We start from the raw sequence: 19,118 nt of genomic DNA on the forward strand, positions 1-19,118 counted from the left end.
GTGTTTTAAGAAGATACTGTTCTTCAACATTAAATAGGGCTTAGGAAGAGTCAAAGTAATCTTTGATTTGTTGCTTCTTGGACTAATTTCCTTTTGCTGAGGCCACTCTTGAATATGTATGAGAAGATGAAGGAGAGGAAAGGGAGTTAGTTTATAAACACCACGTGTTAACAATTCTTTTCCTAAATATAATGAGGTGGAAACTACCAGGCTTTCACTTTATCTTGTTACTCCCAAGTCTTAAACTCAGATAAAGCTCCTGAAGCATTAAGTAGTCTGCTTTTACCATTCACTTCACAACAAGGGTATATTTCACAACTCCTTTTGGCATGTGTGTGTCTCAGAATACTAGGATTAACTTCACTGTCAACTTCCAGAAGTCAAACACTTTTCCAAAAGCCTATCATATGAGACACCTGTACTGAAAGGGGTTTATATGCATCCTGTAGCTCTGCCAGATTGAGCAGAAGATATTGGATACACTGATTAGATAGTATACATCCAGACAATATAATAATGTCATTTATCAAGGTGTAATAGAAAGCTTCCCAAATACTTCAGAATAGTTACATCTCATAAGTAAAAAATGCATTAGTCTTTTCCCTTTAGCTTGTGAAATTTGGTTTCCATCTGCTTTATACTATGGTTTATGCCCTCTTTTCTAGAGAACCTTGTACAACATGCCTTTGTAATGAATAGTCTAATCCAGCACAAAACATCAACATAAAACATGACCGTAATGTGGAAAATCAAACATTTCTCAAGCTTATCGTGGTAAAATTCAGGTTGCTATGCAGTCATAACAGTGGAATTATTTTATCAGCAACTGCATGTATCCCAAATATGTGGCTTTTTCTATTCATTAATATCAAACATATCGATAAGATCCAGCTGAGAGGTCTCCTTGAAAATACAGAGGTCTAAGATTTCTTGCATTCACCTTACAGGGGTATACTTCGTATCTAGACATGTCATACTAACAATTTGTCTCTCATGTAAGCTTATCTGAAGGCCAAAAAATAAAAATTAAACTAATCTTTCATCCTGATAATATTTAAATATTTGTAGACAATTATCATATTTCTCCAGGTCCCAGCTTTAGTTTCCAAGCTACAGACATTTAACTCTCTGCCTTTCCTTCAAACTCAGTACTTCTTGCTCCCAACTAGAAACCTAATTTCCTTCAAAATATTACTCTATGCATTCCACTTCAAAAAGGCACAACAAAGGTTAATAGTATCACTAGTTATAGAGATAAAGAATTTCTTCATATACCATTCACACACACACACACACACACAAAATAAAAAAAAGATTTATATTATGTTCTTATTTGTCATGAAATGGTGGAGCATCATCACTTCATACCCAACAAGGACTCATACTGTTGTTTTATTCTCCTACTAAAAGAGATGTAGAAATCTTTCCATATTCTAGATTGGAAAAGTACAGTCCAGTTCAGTTTTCTGTGCCTAGTACTATTAACATGAGTGAATCTGATCAGATGAGTCAGACCTTCTCCAGAAAGTAGAGTTTATTTCTTACCAGACAAAAAAAAAAGAAAAACAACAAAAGTTACATTGTTTCATTTATGTATATTACATATGCACACACATACACATTTACATACACATATAAATGCAGTGATCCTAATCCTGTGAATTTTTTCTATGTGAATAATTCACTCAACAGTGATCAGTGGGCTTTTGTACTCCAGTAACAGCTCATGTCATTAAGATTTAGGGTGCCTGGGATACTAGTAATGGAATTATAAAATCTACTTCTAAAAGAATGATTGATGCAATTAATTACCATCCTTCAGTATAAAATAAAAACTTTCTGAACCCTAGACAAAAAAAAATCATGAGGCAAATAGAACTCATAATAAATCTCCTGTATAAATGTTAACAATATGGACTCAAGATGCAAAATTCACTCTGCATTGCCATGTTGAATACTCTATAAATAAAACATATTTTCTTTTTCACTAAGTAACAATTCAATGAGTTAAAATAATTCAATGTAGTTGAAAATGCTTAAAAGCTGTCTATAGCAGAGTGCACGGTAAAGGTCCTTATTGACTGATTAGCAATTTGTTTCTACAAACACTGCACAGCAGTTGCCCTACTTTGCAGCAGGCTATTAGAGCCTAATGAAAAATGTGCATTTTCATTAGAGCTAATGGTCTTGAACAGAAGCCCTATGCTTCTAGAAGGCCTGCTGTACTTAAATTCTGGATTCTTGTCTGTGATTATAGCTGTTGTCCCCTGGTTGTATAATATATACCCATTGCAGAGTTTCATATCACAGTGAGACCCCAGTGAACGTCAGGAATGAAGTCCATGGTTCTAATATGAAGGCACCCTCCTGTGAGACAAGGCAGCAATTCTCTTGGTCAGCAGATAGGCTGAGGCCTGAATGACAAGAAGCAGAAACATTTTTTCCGTTAGCTGGGCGTTTTCTGCTGTTGACATTTGGGGTTTTCACTGAACATTAAAAACTTCAACACAGGGAGTGATAGCGAACAGTATGAGGTGGCATGATGAGGAATCACACAGTAGGCAAAGTCCAGAATTAATTAAAGAGCACCATGTGGGCTGGGGATTCGGTTATATACAACAGCACAGAGCTGAGCAAGGTGTAGGCACCAAGGCGTGCAGAGCAGAGCAGTGCTGCAGTGCAACATCTCTCTGCTAGGCATAGGGCACTGGATGCCAGCACAACTCATAGTTCACCGATCCACAGTAACAAAAATGTAAAGATAATCTATATAGGCAAGTAAAATAAAAGCAGGACTATTGAACTATTTAACAGGTGATAACAGAGGCAGAGAGACCACAACTAAGCAGTCTTCCCAAGCCTCACCTGAGCTGGGGGCAGAATGGAGATCCCTTGAGTGCTAGCACTAGTTTTCAGTCCCCCAGGTGTCTGTAATACTTTCTTGTCCTATTCTAATAATGCTAGCCTACTTTGATACCATCCTTATTTTGCAATACTAGGGAGCATTTTCTGCATGCTATGACAATTTAAAGCTTGCAAATCAGCTGATTATTTTCCCAATACCGTCACATTTGCACTGGCAACAATATGCTTCTTGCAGTCTTTGTTTTCTACATTTTTTGGATCATTCATTGCCAATTTTCAGATGTACCTTAATAAGCATACATTGGTCTGATTGTCAAGTGGAGCTGCATATTTTCCCTCATGTATTACTTCATACCAAATTTGGGAGTGAATATATCCACACTAAGCATGTAAATCTTTGTATCTGCAGGAGTATGTGCACACATATATATGTATGTATACACATACAGGTGCATGTGTTATAGGTTACATGACTTGTGTATAGGGCTAGATGTTTATCTGATTTGGCTTCATGTGCATTGAAGCCAGTTTTCACAGGTATCTTTTGTCTACATACACATAAATGCTCTGCAGGGAGGTTGGACTAGATGATATTCAGAGGTCCCTTCCAACTTCGGCCATTCTGTGATTCTGTGGTAAGTTAGATCTGCCTATATAACCTACATATGTGCCTGACTTTGACACTTGCCTTAATTTTTCTTCTGCTTTTCTTACATCCTTGAAAAGCACAATGCCTGGTCCTTATCCACTTCTTGTTCACAGTTACAGTGAAATTTCCCAGGATCTGTTGTCCTAAATAAAAACTGTCCACTTCCCTCCATTTCTCCCTCCCCATTCTTAAGGAATGATTTCTGGAGTGTTCTTTGTTTTCCTGTCTTCTGTTTATTCTTCATTTTGCTTTCCACTTCTTCAGGTGAAACACAGCTTGTGATGGTAATTACAATAACAACAGCGGTGATTTTTTGTACTCTTAAGATTTTGCTTCCTGTAAAAAAATTGTTATTGATTGTTCATCAAGGTATCTGCAGCAACCCATGATTTATATCCACTTCAGTTTAGACTTTTGTGAAGGAATTACATGCCCAATGAAGTGAACAATTGTTCTGTATCTGTAATGTTACTTTTTTTTTTTTGATTGCTAAGCTTTGTATAAGAAACTCTTTTATTAACTTCTTAGTTCATGTGTTGTTGTTTGTTTCTTTTCGCTAAGAATAAAAAATAAAATCTGAAGCTAGTCTTAATGAAATAAACATCTTCTTTCTGAAAACAAAATAAAAAAAATAAATAGATAAAAATATACAAAATGTAGGGCACATTCACACCCTGTCTGAATGAACTGAGGACCTGAGTAAGTTATCTAGTTTTGAGACTAGCATCAGGTGGTTACAGCCTAGAAATGCAGTTCCCGTGCTCTAAGTTTGCAAGTTACAGAGCAGATATCTACACCTGTTGATTATACATCTTTCAGCCTATGTGTGTGGAAACACCCAAGACATCCATTTCACCTAAAATTTTCTCAAGCCTCCCACTGGAAGTGATAGATAAAGGAGGTTAAACTGTGCTCAGAAGAAGAGTGGTAGTTCAAGGACTACCAATAAGGTATATTGTGCTGTGTAATGCACCAACTTGTCAGTTCTCTGTCAGTGAGCCACAAGTGTTTCAGAGGATTTATAATGACCTGCTGGCCTGGAAACTGATGTCTCAGGGCATGCAACCTCATTCATGCCGAACACAAAAATACTTGGACCAAACGACTGCACACTGAAAATACAAGATCTTTAGACCTCTTTGTGGGCAATGTTTACTCAAAGATTTTAATAATCTTTGCAAAATAATCAAAATGCATCATATCTTGCTCTGAAGCTAGAATTCTCAAATGTTTCAAAACTCCTGTCCTCTCATCCTGCCACTCAGTATGTTCCCACTGCTTCAATTTCCACTCACAGCTTTACTGGCTGGGCATCATTTTACAGCAAGAGCCTATGCAAATAATGTGTCTTAGAAACACACTACAGGCATCTCACAGGCAATCACATTAACTGAGAATACAAATTACACTGAGAGAACTGATTTACTCATTCTGATTGCCAAAGTATCACCTAGCACAGTGCTTCTCAATCTCTTTTAATTAGAAAGCCAACATAATTTTGTGAAAATCACACAGACCAGCTTATACAGTGCTGTCTCCATAGTTTTATTTACAACCAAGGAGAAATCATATTTAATTTTGAAAGCTTATACATTACTTCCATTGCTAGCTTACTTGCATGTACATTTTCACATATTGGAAACATGTAGAGCTTTGTACTGTTCAGTCATGTATCACAATGACTAGCATTTTCTTTCATGGTTTAATAAATGTTAACTTGTGGCTTTCGATGATATGAATAAAGAATTAGTTACTGGATCACATTATCTGTGATATAAGCACAGGCACAGTGGTCCGATACATACCAACAGGACTAAAAGAACACAGGGTTGTAAGGTAAGGCATGTTTGTAGGCAGAACATGAGTCAACTTCATTATTCAGGGTAGTCAGGAATTAGGAGGCGGCTAAGTCATGTCAATTCTCCTCACTTTTTAAGAAGAGGTGAGGAGATTCCTGATTAAATGTACAGAGTCTCTGTTTGCCCATTCCTACCTCATCAGGTTGAGCCTATACACACCTCTGCAAAAAATGCTCCTTTGTGTTGGTTTGGGAAGTGTTTTGTTTGTTTTTGCTCTACTGATAATAAGACAATTCTGATGCTTTTACATACTCCCCTCTGTGGTAAAGTGAATGTGTATCTTCCACTTCCAGGTAATGCTATGCAGTGTTAAAAATGTATCTGAAGTCTTAAAGGGACATTGGGGACAGTCATCCATCTTCACTAAATCTCTCTTTAATGTCTCTTCAGAGTTACTTATAAAGCTAAATTTGCCAGAGCCACCAGGCTTATCCCTCAGGGACTTCTTCACTTCAGTAACATAAAAAATAATACTAAAGGCATTTTTCTTCTTCTGCCTAATAATTCCCTCAAGATAACTTGTACATTTGAAAACACAGCTTTACATTATCTTGAACTGAAAGTGGGTTTTATGCTTCTTTGAGGAGAAGGTCCTCAGCTCTACAATACCTGTTATTCCAGGGACACATTATCCTCCACACTGACAGCACATGAAATTTATTGGAAGCTGCACATCTTTAAGAAAACTGACATGATAAATGTGACTGTGCTGCTCCCTCTCTGAGACTGTAGATGCTTTCTTTGCTTATAAGCTCTATTATTTTATAAAAAGTGAGAAGAAGGAAAGGCTGTTACTAAATTTTAACCCACTACATTTCCAGAAACAGATGCCTGGTTTCATGCTTTCCTGAAAGAATGGGACTCAAAGAGTAATCTTCCCAATGGCTAATAGCTGGGCTTGGCTTCTGCAGTGAACTCAACTGACCTTCGAAGAAAAAGAAAATTGCATTATGTCAGACAGAGTCCAGATGCCCTGCCTTTTTCCACAATAGCTCTTGCTTATATAGGAGCTTAAGTATATGAGACTATTAAAGGAAATCCTAGGGAGATTACATGAGATATGATCCTATGTAAAACCTTAAAATATAGAGGAGGAATGAACCCACTGTGATTTTTTGTTTTGTTTTGTTTACAAGCATATCTGCAGCTTGATTGATGTTGCTATAATCCGTCTTAAATTACTACCATTAATTTAGCACATTAGTCATTAATTATTTACAGCTAGACACAGGAGCATTTGTCATAAACATTAGAAGAAGAGGAGAAAAATGGCTCTCACTAACATGACTGTGTATTTAATTTTGTCATATAATACAACCTAAGCCATTAGTCACTGATACATTTCCTTCTGGAAAGGGCAAGAAATCAGTTATACAGTTGCCCAACAAAATTATAAAACATACTTATTTTATGCTGCTTAACACAAGCTGACAGTCATAATCAAAGAGGCTTTCTCCCTCTCTGAATCTGTAATTTTTATCACACCAGAAAACCCTACTTCCTCTACTGTGGTCTTTTTCTCTCTCCCCTGCCTCCCAAAGAACGTGTATCAACAACCTGCAAAGAGGTGTATGTTAAAGGCACTGTCATGCTGGCCAGGAGGAGCCAGCTGCTGCATTGTGTCAAATTCATGACAATGCAGCTGCTGAGGGTGGAAAGCACCTCTAGAGATTGTGTAATACAAGCCCCAGCTCAAGCAGAGTCAGCTGGAGCAGGTTGCATAGGACTACGTCCAGCTGGGATTTGTATATCTTCAAGGATGGAGACTCCACCACCTCTGTGGGCAACCTGGTCCAGTGTTTGACCTCCCCCATTTTAACCAATTTTTTCTTAAATTTAAATGGGGTTTCCAGTGTTTCAGTTTGTGCTCATTGCCTCTTCTCCCATCACTGGGTACCACTGAGAGGAACCTGGCTTCAACTTTTTTACCCCACTTGCCCCACTGCCAAATCAGGTATTTATGTATTTGGATAAGATCTGCCTGAGCCTTCTCTTCTCCAGGCCAAACCATCCTGTCTCTCTCAGCCTCTCCTTATACAACTGATACTGCTGTCCTTAATCACCTTTGTGGCTCTTCACTGGACCCACTCCACTGAGTCCGTGCCTCTCTTGTACTGAGGAGCATGGCACTGGACCCAGCACTTCAGATATTTCTCACCAGTGCTGAGCAGAGGGGAAAGATCTCCTTCAACCTGCTGGCAACATTCTTCCTAATACAGTCTAGGATGCCAGTAGTTTTCTTTGCCAGAAGAGCAAACAGTCAACTTCATTGACTTCTAGGTCTCCCAGGTCTTTCTTTGCAAAACTGCTTTCATGCTATTGCAGCTAAATGTATGTAAGCATCTACTGCATACCTTTTTCCTCCACATGTCAACGGAAATCAACACAGAAATGAGAGAAACATTTCCAAGCGAAACTTAAGATTCTTATAGTATTCACAAATCTGGTGGGTACTTTATGTCACATACAGTTTCTATTCCCTTCACAGTGAAAAATAAATAAATAAATAAAAACAAAATAAAATTGGCAAGTAAATGTTCTCTTGAACATTTTTTACTGGGACCCAAGAGCTGTACCAGCACTCCGCTCTTCTATCTGTGGGTAGAGCTGGTTGGGGCCCTTTCAGCTTTCAGTAGGCAAGCTATGATGAGATAGGAATGGTAATTTGCTATCTTAAATAAACAAATAGGTGACTGACAACTGTGGGAACAGGGTATGCAAGTTCTGTTTTACCTGGAGGGATTTTATTTCTCCACTGAACACTCTCATTCACTGTCTGAGCTTTATAGCCAGCTGATTAATCTTCCTGAACACCCAGCCACTTGAAATAAGTTCTGGAAGTTCCTAACTGCTAATTAGTGAATCCACGGAACATCTGACATGTGTGGTTCTTTAATGATCTTGATTTATTAGGTATGTTTCTTAATGCCTTGTGCAGTCAGATATGCAGAAATATTATAGGTAATGGATGCACCTAGGATGAACAATTCATCTTGTAAATAAGCCAACAGAAAGTGGGATATAAATCAAGGCATCTGTTACATGTCATGTCAGTCTAAAGTACATTTTTCTTGTATTTGTTTGAATGCCTTGTGGTCCTTAGTAAATCCCATCATCATGTCTGCACTATTGTCCAAATGCAGTATGGTATGGAGAGAATTAATTGACTGATCCTCATGCATTTGACAAAGTAAAGTTGTGGTGATCAGATGGCTTATTTTTACTGGCACATATCATCAAAAATAGTATTTTCTACAATAATATGGTACTAAACTTTTGCCTAAGTGCATGATGGATGTTTTATCTTTGGTATCTAGTATCTGGACATTGATGGACTGGATTTACCCATGCTTCTTCTGCAAAGGACTACATAAGGATGTATCTATGCTAGAAGACATTAGCATAATGATCCTGAATGCAAAAAACATGGGCACAAACAACAGTGTGGCTTGATGCCACAGACAATTAAAATATTGTAAACAGATTAGGCAGATGAAAAGAATAAGTGAAGTGCCCAGAATTTGAAAGACGCAACCTTGAGTGTTTTGCAGATTATGCTGATAGAATTCAAGCAGGAAACAAGCAGGGACTTTGGGATTCTTCCTATATGAGTTTATTCTTACTAGTAAAGCTAAAGAGAAAATAGTTCCCGTATCCCACTACCCAGACACTGGTGTTGTAACTCCAGAAAGAGGAAGAGAGAACTGTACGGGAAAAGTAAAGCTTCCATGAACATTGCACTGATGAATCTTAAATTAGGCGCTGGTCAAGTTCAAAGTCATGCTCTGAGTCTGATAGAAGATAGGAACTGTTCATAGCAATCTAGGTTTAATTTATAGGTAATTAAAGCTAAACAACATCATTATTAGATGGAGTTATTTAGTGCCTATTATTATTATTATTATTATTTCCTCACTCTTAATACAGCTGGTAACTACTAGGAGCTAGAAATCGTGTAAGAATACACATTGAGATTGTTACTTTGTTTTGTCTTCAAGAGGTTTGTGCTATTTGTTTTTAAATTGCATGGTGACTTGTTAAAGAAATATTTCAAAGTCAGTAACACCAGTCCTTTGAAATTGTTTAGCAGTGCAAAACAGCTTTCAGGGTTATATAAATATTTATACAAAAATCTCTTCAGAGGCCTCTTCAAATAGTGAAACATGGTGGTAGCAGACCCTGCTCTATCAGAAAGGGCCGGTTGAAGCTTGTACACCGCAAGTATAAAGCTAGAAAAATTGTAAATTACTCCGGCGTATAGTTCAGCACAAAAAAGCCACAGACCTGGGCAGTGCAAAGAATTCCAGCTCACAACTAAAGGATAAAGACTGGGATAAAGACCCCAGAGTCAGCCCAAAAGGATCTACCTCTTGCTTTTCTTTTGGTTTCCTAGTTAGAAAGATCTAGTCATTTTCTGCTGGCTAGTTAGGGCCAGGAAGAAACCAGCTTCCCGTCATCAGTGTATGACAGCTGCCATATATGCTAGATAACTGCCATGACAGCTAGATAACAAAATAATAAAAAAGCTAGATAACAGTGAGGATTGTCAAATATTCTTTTTGCCTCTCAGTGCTACCACAAGTTTGGCTTTAAACTGCAAGGAGCATTTACTGTCTGCTGAACCCTGAGAACACAGCCTTCACCAAGGAGGCTGTCAGTGCCACCCCTGCCCCTCACAAAGTGATAACGCAGCCCCATCAAATCTGTAAAATGAGAGTTGTTTACTTTGACTGTTTAAAACTAGCAAGCTTTTCTGGTGCCCTGTAGGGGCAGACAGTCAGAAGACCGCATGCCGCTCTGCGCTTCTTGTCACAGCAGTATAACTCATGCTGATGTCTTAAGCAGTTCACATCATCAGCTTAAGTGCTTTATTATTTTTGGCACAGAGACAGAAGAAAAGGAAAATCTGCAGGACAAAAACAGAAATATTAACTTTGCAAGACGCTGGATCCCTGCCACTCTTCTGATAAAAATGAGGAACATAAGCCCTCTCTACCCCCAGTCGGATCCATTAGGAACAAATTGCACTAACCTCTACACTGGTATTAAGTGGGGATGTGAATAATCTGAAACTAACTAGAATTTCAAGTATGATTTATGTATTGCTTGCTGGGAACTTTCCATTCACTCTTACCTATCTGCCAGACCTCAAATAATTCATTGTTTTCTTTCAATATGATCAGCTGAAACAGATGTAATGCATTCTTATATAATTTTATTTAGAAAAAAATTGTTTATTATTACCATCACGACCTTCACTAAAAGCCTTAAGTTGCATCTATGGCTTTTTATTTAGTGTTGAAACAATACTCCACAGAGAAAAAGTATTCTAAAAATTATTAGAATAAGTATAAATTAAGAATGAATATTCCAAGGATTACTCTACACAGGCTTCAGAAGAAAAAGATTTGTCAATCCGACTCAGCAGATGATTTCTAGAATTTTCCAATGGCAGGACATAAGCTATCTATCCTTCACAGCCTGGGCCACATCTTAGTGAATTCAGATGACTAAACACTTCTAGTCAGTCTTCTCAAAGCACATTATAGACGTTATCCACTACATCTTCCTTTTGCAATTAAAGAGCATGCCTGGCTCCAGCTGTGAAGAGCATCTCTAGCTCCTGCTAGACCCAGCTCCAACATGGCATGCTGTCACACAGCAGATTTCTGCTCCTACCGCTCACTGGAGTCTTCCAGTAGAGACAGGATGGCTTGGTGTGCCAGGTTCCTCTCAGCAGAAGTTGATGTTACAGAAGGCTAGGAGGCAGCAAAGACCTTGTCCCAGTAAGGAGCATTCAGTGATAAGTTTCCAGGACTTTCTTCTCTTTGGGCTGGTGGATTACAAGGTGTTTCCAGGGTTGAATATACTCTCTCTGATGTCAATATTTCATTTCCTGCACTGCTCAGCTACTCTGCATGTACTCAGTGTAATGCTAATCTGAACAAGAATTTCTTGGTGGGAGGACATAAAAAACAAGCTTCATGATGGGGTTTTCCTTGAACTCACCAACACTGATGTTTGCTTAAAAAAAAGTTATATTTCTACTTTTCTAATGGACCCAGTATTACAGGATGGAGGCAATATCCACAGTGTAAGTCTGAGCACTTCTAACTTGTACAATTCAATTCAGAAGGACAAGGTATCCTGACATCCTGGCATCCTACACAATTAATGGAGAGAATTAGGCACAGTTACGTAAAGGCAATCCAAAAATATCCCATGTACTGCACAGAAAGCCAAGAAATTACAGACAATAAAAATTCTCAACTCCTCCATAGATTTTAGATGTGGTCTATTGGCAAGATAAAGTGAGGTGCTGTTTTCTAGTGGTAAGCACCTCAAGATGCTTTCAGGGAGAGGTCTCTTTAGGCCCTGAACCATGTCAAAAATGCCTTTTTCGGAGGAGCAGGTCCTCACCGTATGTCTATATGTTACTCTGAGTGAGAGAAACATCCTTGAAGCCTCTGCAGCTCAGCAGACAATAACATAAGAGTTTTCAAGGCTGAGAGGAGACATGTGAATACCTTACTATGTAACCTACTGACACTGACATTAACCTGGAGGATGGAAGGCCTGGTCTCTGGTTTACTGGGTGAACAAATGCCAGTGGTCTTGCCAAGTTATCTCAGGGTGTCTGGACTACAGTAATCCTCTAGGGCAGGGAAAATTAAAAAGAAATATTCTGGATATCTTCACAGCAGTGGTAGGGAAGGCTTGCAAATTTGATCCTGTGAAAATACTTTCAGTTTCCATGGTATCTCACTGTGGAAAAGTAAACTTGGTTGTTACAATGCAAATGCTGTGGTGGGCTACTAAGGCAAAATAAAAATATTATTATCTCTAGATCTCCTTTCCAAAGCAGTGTTACAATAGTCTTTACAAACTGGAATACTTGCTTGAATTATGATAGAAAAATGAAATATCTATATTAGTCTTCTCCATCTTAGATGTATAATGAGAAAGATGGATATTTGGACAGGATCTGTTTATTTCACTGCCAGTAAGAAAATGTAAAATTAGAAAGTAATAACTGATTCTCATGCCAGCTCCAAAATTGGATTAAATTAGACAGTCCTTGAATATGTCTGTTTCATTCTGTTTCATTCTTTAAGTAAACAGTAACAGAGCAATTCAACAGCCCAGGATCTTTATTCTTAAAAAATAAAATAAAATAAAATAAAATAAAATAAAATAAAATAAAATAAAATAAAATAAAATAAAATAAAATAAAATAAAATAAAATAAAATAAAATAAAATAAAATAATAAAAAAGAAAATAAAAATAAATTAAAAAAAAATGAAATCCTCATTTTACAAACTTAGAGCCAAAGCACTTAGGAAAAAAAAAAAAAAACCTTCTGAAAGAGCTGATGTTCTCTTCTTTGTAAGTGCAGTGAATAACTAGTTCATGGGTAGGCTGCTGAACATGTGTTAAATTATTCCTGCAGAAGTTAGTAAAATAGCATTTTCAGAATAAAGTTGAATAAAGAATTCAGAGTTTCTGTAAATTCAAACCCACAAAAATGCTGGTGGTTTTTTATATACCTTTTCTCCACACCCATTATTGATTTTTGATCTGTTTATTAGGCACATGTAGAGCAGTATGATTCAGGAGACATTTCATTTTTTCTGTTTGGCTTTGCAAAAGCATCTGCACTCCTAAAATATCCTCTTCATTCCAGCCACACTCTTCTCTAAGGCAAGAAAGTGGCCTATAAAATGTTTTGAAAGTTAATTTTGAACTAGTACCAGAATGGCTCTTAAAAGCAAGCCTGTACTATAAAATCCTGCTTCCAGCTACAATTTGTTGATGTCTAATGGCTATCTGACAATCAGACAGTCTGTACCCACATATGAAAGAAAATGGGTATACAAAGAACTTTCAACATTTCCATATCCCAGCTAGTAATAACTCCAAGTCAAAATACAGCTCTCCTAGCATATGTCAAAGAATGGAAAGGACGGGTCAGAGGGGCAGTTGTTTGCGTCACCATAGGTTTAGCTAGACAGAATGCATTAAGAATATTTATGAGTTGGAGGAGCAGAGTCGTCCGTAATGCAATTGCAGCTCATTTAATTGAGAAAAGGGAATGAAAAACGCTTAACTCAACATGTCTGCTTAAGCCATCTTCTGATTTACTCCATTTGTATCAATACAGGAAGTCAAAGAGGCAAATTGAATTTATGGGTCAGTAGAAGATAAACCAATTTTCTCTGGAGAAACCCAAGTAACATAGCTCATACCTAAGCTGCCTCTTCTATTTGCACATCAGTCAGTGTACAGAACATTTCACAAAGCAGTAAACTAGTTTAAATGATCCATGCATGTCAGCTGCCGTACTGCTCGAGCACCATCCCCATGGTGGAACTTTGCTTTTTATGTGACCACTGCAAAATTCACCCTCCCAACCCCTGCCTGAGTGAGGGTCCCGGGACAGGGCCACCCACCCATCTTGGTGGCTTCAGTAAGGACCTGCCAAGCTGCTGGGCTGTTCCCTGTTTTCCTGCCACACCACAGATGAAGATGACTGTCTGCTCACTTACGAAGTGGCAGCCAGCTATCAGGACGAACAAGTGCTCCTGGCAATCGCCTAGCACCAATTCAATGACTGCACTGTAAAAAGCCTCCACCACCACCACAAGCCTTTCTCTGATGGTTAACACAAACGTGTGCCTTTCAGGGTTGCTTGTTCTAAGCGGCTTTTCCGATTATCTCAATTAATTCCAAATGAAAAGCAACAGTGAGTAAGATAAAAAGCTTTAACGTAAATAGACACATAGTGAAAAATACAGCTGATAAGACAGAAGTTTTTCTAGACTTTGCGTTTTTCTAGACTTTACATTTTTCTGACAGAAAAGGCCAGACTTATCAGAACTGAAATGTTCTAGGAATGTGTTGACAAAATGTCCAAAAAGATCTGAGGATGATTTCCATGGAAATCTGGTTTGTTGCTGACCATTTGCTCCCTGCATGTCTCCCAACGGCCAACATGGCAGAGAGGCAGGAATTAAGCAGTAAGCAACTCCAGAGCCAGGGGATCTTATTCCTAGGGAGTCCATGAAGTATGTTTTGCTTTTGAAACATTGTTTGAAAAACCTTTCTCCACAGTTGGCCAAGATGGGAATCTTACCCAAGACCTTCACATCCACATCACAGTTTTCTCATTTTTGAGCTTAGCTCAGAGCCTGTTGGGCAGCATCATTTACTTGCTCTGTATAGGCCAATATGTAAGGCAAACAGCAGCTAATCTTGACTAGTGCAGAAAATCCTAATCCCCTCAATGACTAGTAAACTATGAACACACAAGAGAAACTGAGGTTAAGTAGTGCACAAAATTTGCCTTTAAACAGACTAGCAAAAAATGTCACACTGTGTAACACATGAATGTGTGTCCTGATAAGACTAACTACTTGGGGAGTTATTATTTTTTTAATATTAGGTCAGATCTTCAGTTGGTACAAATCATGCCTTAAGACAACAAAGCTATGCTGATTTATGTTAGATAAAGATCTAAGTGTGCCTGCCAATAAACATTCTGGTTTATTTTTCAATTAAGTTTCAATGTGAAGGTATTTGACAGATATTTTTTATTTTGTAGCTACTCTGTATTCTGGATGTATCTGCTTTTATCCAAATCAGAAATACAGTCTTGTACTTTAACTGGTGATTACCATCTGAATTTCTATTATCAAACACAGGATAGCCACTATTCAATCAATGCAAGATCTGACTTTGCTTTTTTAATCAATGGTAAATGTTCTGAGAAGGGGCCAATTTTGTAGCTGCTTGACTGATGCCTTATTGCTGTCATTAGTGGCATCTTTAATCCATATCAATGGCATAGTTGTGATTTGTGCCTCATGTCAATTAAGAAGAGCTGCAATTAGTTTAGGATTTAAAAGAAGGTTTTATTTGAAAGATAGTCAAATAGATAGCATCAATAGATACTATATGCAGGACATTGTCATAATATCTTCCATACTTTAGAAAGTACCCTTAAAGACAGGAGTAGTAAATAACATGTCCTCTGCTAATAGCAGAATAATATATTGCTTATTAGCAGTAGTATATAAGAACATTAGAGTCTTATTTTGAGTTATATTTCCTAGAGTTTTTATTGAAAAATACAGATGTTCTGTTCCCTTTCTTTCCTTCCTATGATTCTTTCCTTCCACTATATGGCTTCACAACAGTTTGAACTCATCGTCTGAGCCACAGGAGGTCCTGCAATATTCAGTGAGCAAGAAGATGTTTAGCATAAGCAAGCAGTCATAGCCCACTAAGAGAAATGGTAAATAAACTTAGCCTTGATGTCAAGCTAATGTGGATGCACAGTGTCTGGCTGGGGCAGTATGTGTCAGAGCTTACTCTCTTCTGGTCGAGAAAGGCCACATAAAAACACCACATAGCATATATGCTCTCAGTTCCCCTTACAAAAGAGTAAAATAATTTCCACAATAATAAAATAAAATAAAATAAAATAAAATAAAATAAAATAAAATAAAATAAAATAAAATAAAATAAAATAAAATAAAATAAAATAAAATAAAATAAAATAAAATAAAATAAAATAAAATAAAATAAAATAAAATAAAATAAAATAAAATAAAATAAAAGGCTCTACACATATCAAAGTACAGACCACTGGGGAATCTGTGATCTGTAAAACATATGGGAATTAGAACCTCTTTGTTTGGACTTTTTCCTAGCCATCAAGGGTGTTTTGGATGCCCAGCTTTTACTATTTTTGTGGAACTCATGGCCTTCTCTGCTGCATCTTCACCCACACTTTAGTATAAAATGTGTCAGAGTAAACCCTTGGCTGAAATCCTGCACCGTTTGAAAGTAATCGGCCTAGAAAACTGCCTCCTGTGGAAGTAAATACTTTGCTGGCAGGGAAGGTCATCTTGATGACAAGATCATCTAACATGCGTGTGTTATAACCAAAACAGAAGCAATCATGAAGTCACTTCAGGGACTGGAAAACTTTTACAATGTGCAGGGCTCTTTCCCCTTATTTTGCCTTTTTCTTTTTCTTTTCTTTTTTATTTTTTTTCCCACAAGAAAGGGAAATGAAGCAGGAATAATGAGCAGAGAAGTGGACTGGAGCTCAGGTGTTAGTGGGACGTCTGCAGAGCCGGGCCAGACACTTGTGGTTTTGCTCTTAGGAGGGAATGTCAAACCAGAGGAAAGGCCGGCCAAGTTCCCTAAGAGCTGCCTGGTGAGTTAATAATGTCTGCTTGGCCAAGGTCACCACTAAGCAGACTGACCACAGCTGCTTTGCAGATGTGGTGCAGACCTCCTAGGTGGGATCCAGCTGACCTTTGGATGTCAGATGACATTCTTATTTTAGATTTAGATTCCCATGCTGTATATGTCTGAAGTTAGGCAGGGTGCATCTCTCCCATAGCAGTGAGAACTTCAGTATGTATTTGCAAACACATAAAACCCTTTTTTCCATGTGAACACAGGGTTATCCTTCATATATCCTGGAAGAACTGCACAAAAATCATTATATAAGGAGGCTTACATGCAGTTCTCACTGTGCTCATTCTTAATTTTATCTATACTTTCCCATAGTCAAGATAAGGCATGCAAGGTGATTGTTTCACCATTGAAAAGAGTGTATTCTGGCCATTCTGGAGGACAGCTACATGCCATCTCCTTGCACCAATGAAATTGTGTTTATCTCCTGCCCTGAGCAGCACAAGTCTGATCAACAATGGCTACAGATTAGCAAACGTATATTTGTATACTAGATTCTGGTCTTTTTCATAAAGAAAAACAAATTACAAAGAATACACAATTATTTTTAGCACTCAAGTCTTAGTTACAGGATAAAAAATTACCAAAACACTGAATTTACTACCACTGAAACATAAGTTGTCTAATGGCAAAAAAGTGCTAATGCACATAGTTTTCCTGAGTCCATGATTAATGTTGAAATTGAAAGGCTGTAGGCTGATTTAAATTGGCCCTCATCTTGAGAGATATTAACAAAGAAGGGGGTTGCTTTTTTTTTTGCCTTTTTTTTTTTTGATGGGGTTGTGGGTAGAATAGTTACATAAAGCTTTAATTCAGTAGGTAGAACTGCCAAACTCAGCAGGGGAAATAAGACATGACGTGTAGAAGTTACAGAAGAAGGATGCAAAAACCATTAAGGCTTTAGCAGTGTCATTTATAAGGACAACATAGCCTGAAGGAAGACTGTGTATGTTTTAGGAAGGGGAATCCAGAAGCAAGACTTACAGAGAATTAATAAACAAGCAAGTATAATCTACTGTTTGTGACAGGTAACAAACTGACAGGCTCTACAATGGAGTTATTTATCCCTGTACTGTGAACAACATGGAAAACACCACCAACAATGAAACATTTGCCATTTAACACAGAGCTGCCCCCAACCCTAATGTGAAAGGATCACATATGAAAATAAATAAATAAATAAATAAATAAAAAGCACCATGATTATGCCTCTGTGTTTCTTCCTTACTAACTAGATAATCATCAACAGATAATTAACCGTACTTAAACAAAATTATAATCTCTCCACTCATTCTCCATTGCCACAAATCTGGACATGTCAGTAGCCTTAGCTTCCTTTCCTTAAAGTTCTCCAATAAATGTTTGGATTTACAATTTGGGATATTCAAAATCAGGGACAGATACTAACAAAACTTCTGTATCGTTCACAGGAGTAACAAACAGGGATGCATACATCCATCCTCCTTTTAAGACAGTCATTTTCTTGTTGCAGACCATGTAGCTGTCCCACCTTTGAGGTCTTCTTTGCTTAGAGACGCCTTTGCGGTAGACCTGGCAACCATTTGTCCTTCCCACATCCTCTTTTTTGGTACCTTTCATGCAACTAGTATATCAGGGTTTCTTCTGATGCATTGTAATTTATTTGCTATTTAACAGTTCCACATACACCTTTTCACATATTTCTCTGCAAGAAGTCCTGGCCATGTCCAGATAACAACTGGGAGGCTCTATACTGGGATAAAGATTGCCCAAGAGTAGGTATGTAAAGACATATTATGTTCCATAATATGAGCACCCTAAGAAAGAAAAATAAGTTGATGTTCCCCTATCCCCACCCCAGTGCCTCCCAAACATGCAAAAGTAAGAAAGACATGTCTGGCTCCATTCTGGAAAACTATCAAGGTAGGGCCCCTGCACCTCTGAGAGGACATTGCTGTAGAGTACAAATACAAAGAAACTTCCAGATTCTGAACTGTCTTAAACTAATTTCTTTAACTTCTGAGTTTCTTTTGGACCTCCTTCAAAGTAGCTTCGGTTGCTACAGAAAACTTTTGTCACATGAACTGACAGATGACAAATTAAACTAAAATCCCACCACCTTTGGCAAATGCCACCCGTATCTTGCTGCCATCATAGTTTTCCCACTGCTAACAAGCTTTCATTTGTTAATAGCCTTTGGCTTTTATTCACTTTGTGCTCATATTACAAACAGTCTTAACATTTCTGAACAACTGCCAGTCCAAAGTTTTGTTTTCCTTTCTATTTTGGTTGTGTAAGAGGACCTTATGTGTTTGGCTCATTAACTTTATGCTGTCTGGGAAGTGAAGGCAAAAGCTCTGCTTCTAGACACAATTTGCATGTAGCTGACAGCAGCAATTCATCAGGTTCTTGGATCTTAAAATATAAAAATCTTTGCCTCCGTTTAATTTCTAAATCAAGTGACTTTTCAAAGCTACGATCAGGCAACATTAAAAAT

The 19,118-nt window shown here is 37.7% G+C and overlaps 1 long non-coding RNA gene across 3 annotated transcripts in view; it reads right to left on the reverse strand.

The window, feature by feature from the left end:
* Positions 1-1,621: 1,621 nt before the first annotated feature.
* The window catches only part of LOC106041643 (uncharacterized), a 72,011-nt gene continuing 54,514 nt past the window's right edge, over positions 1,622-19,118 (reverse strand). For all 3 annotated transcript variants that reach the window (XR_010826940.1, XR_010826939.1, XR_010826938.1), the window contains exon 3: positions 1,622-2,414. This is a non-coding gene — a long non-coding RNA (uncharacterized lncRNA). The remainder of the gene's footprint in view (positions 2,415-19,118) is intronic.

The sequence above is a fragment of the Anser cygnoides genome, chromosome 1, assembly GCF_040182565.1.
Source record: "Anser cygnoides isolate HZ-2024a breed goose chromosome 1, Taihu_goose_T2T_genome, whole genome shotgun sequence".
NCBI classification, from domain to species: Eukaryota; Metazoa; Chordata; class Aves; order Anseriformes; family Anatidae; genus Anser; species Anser cygnoides.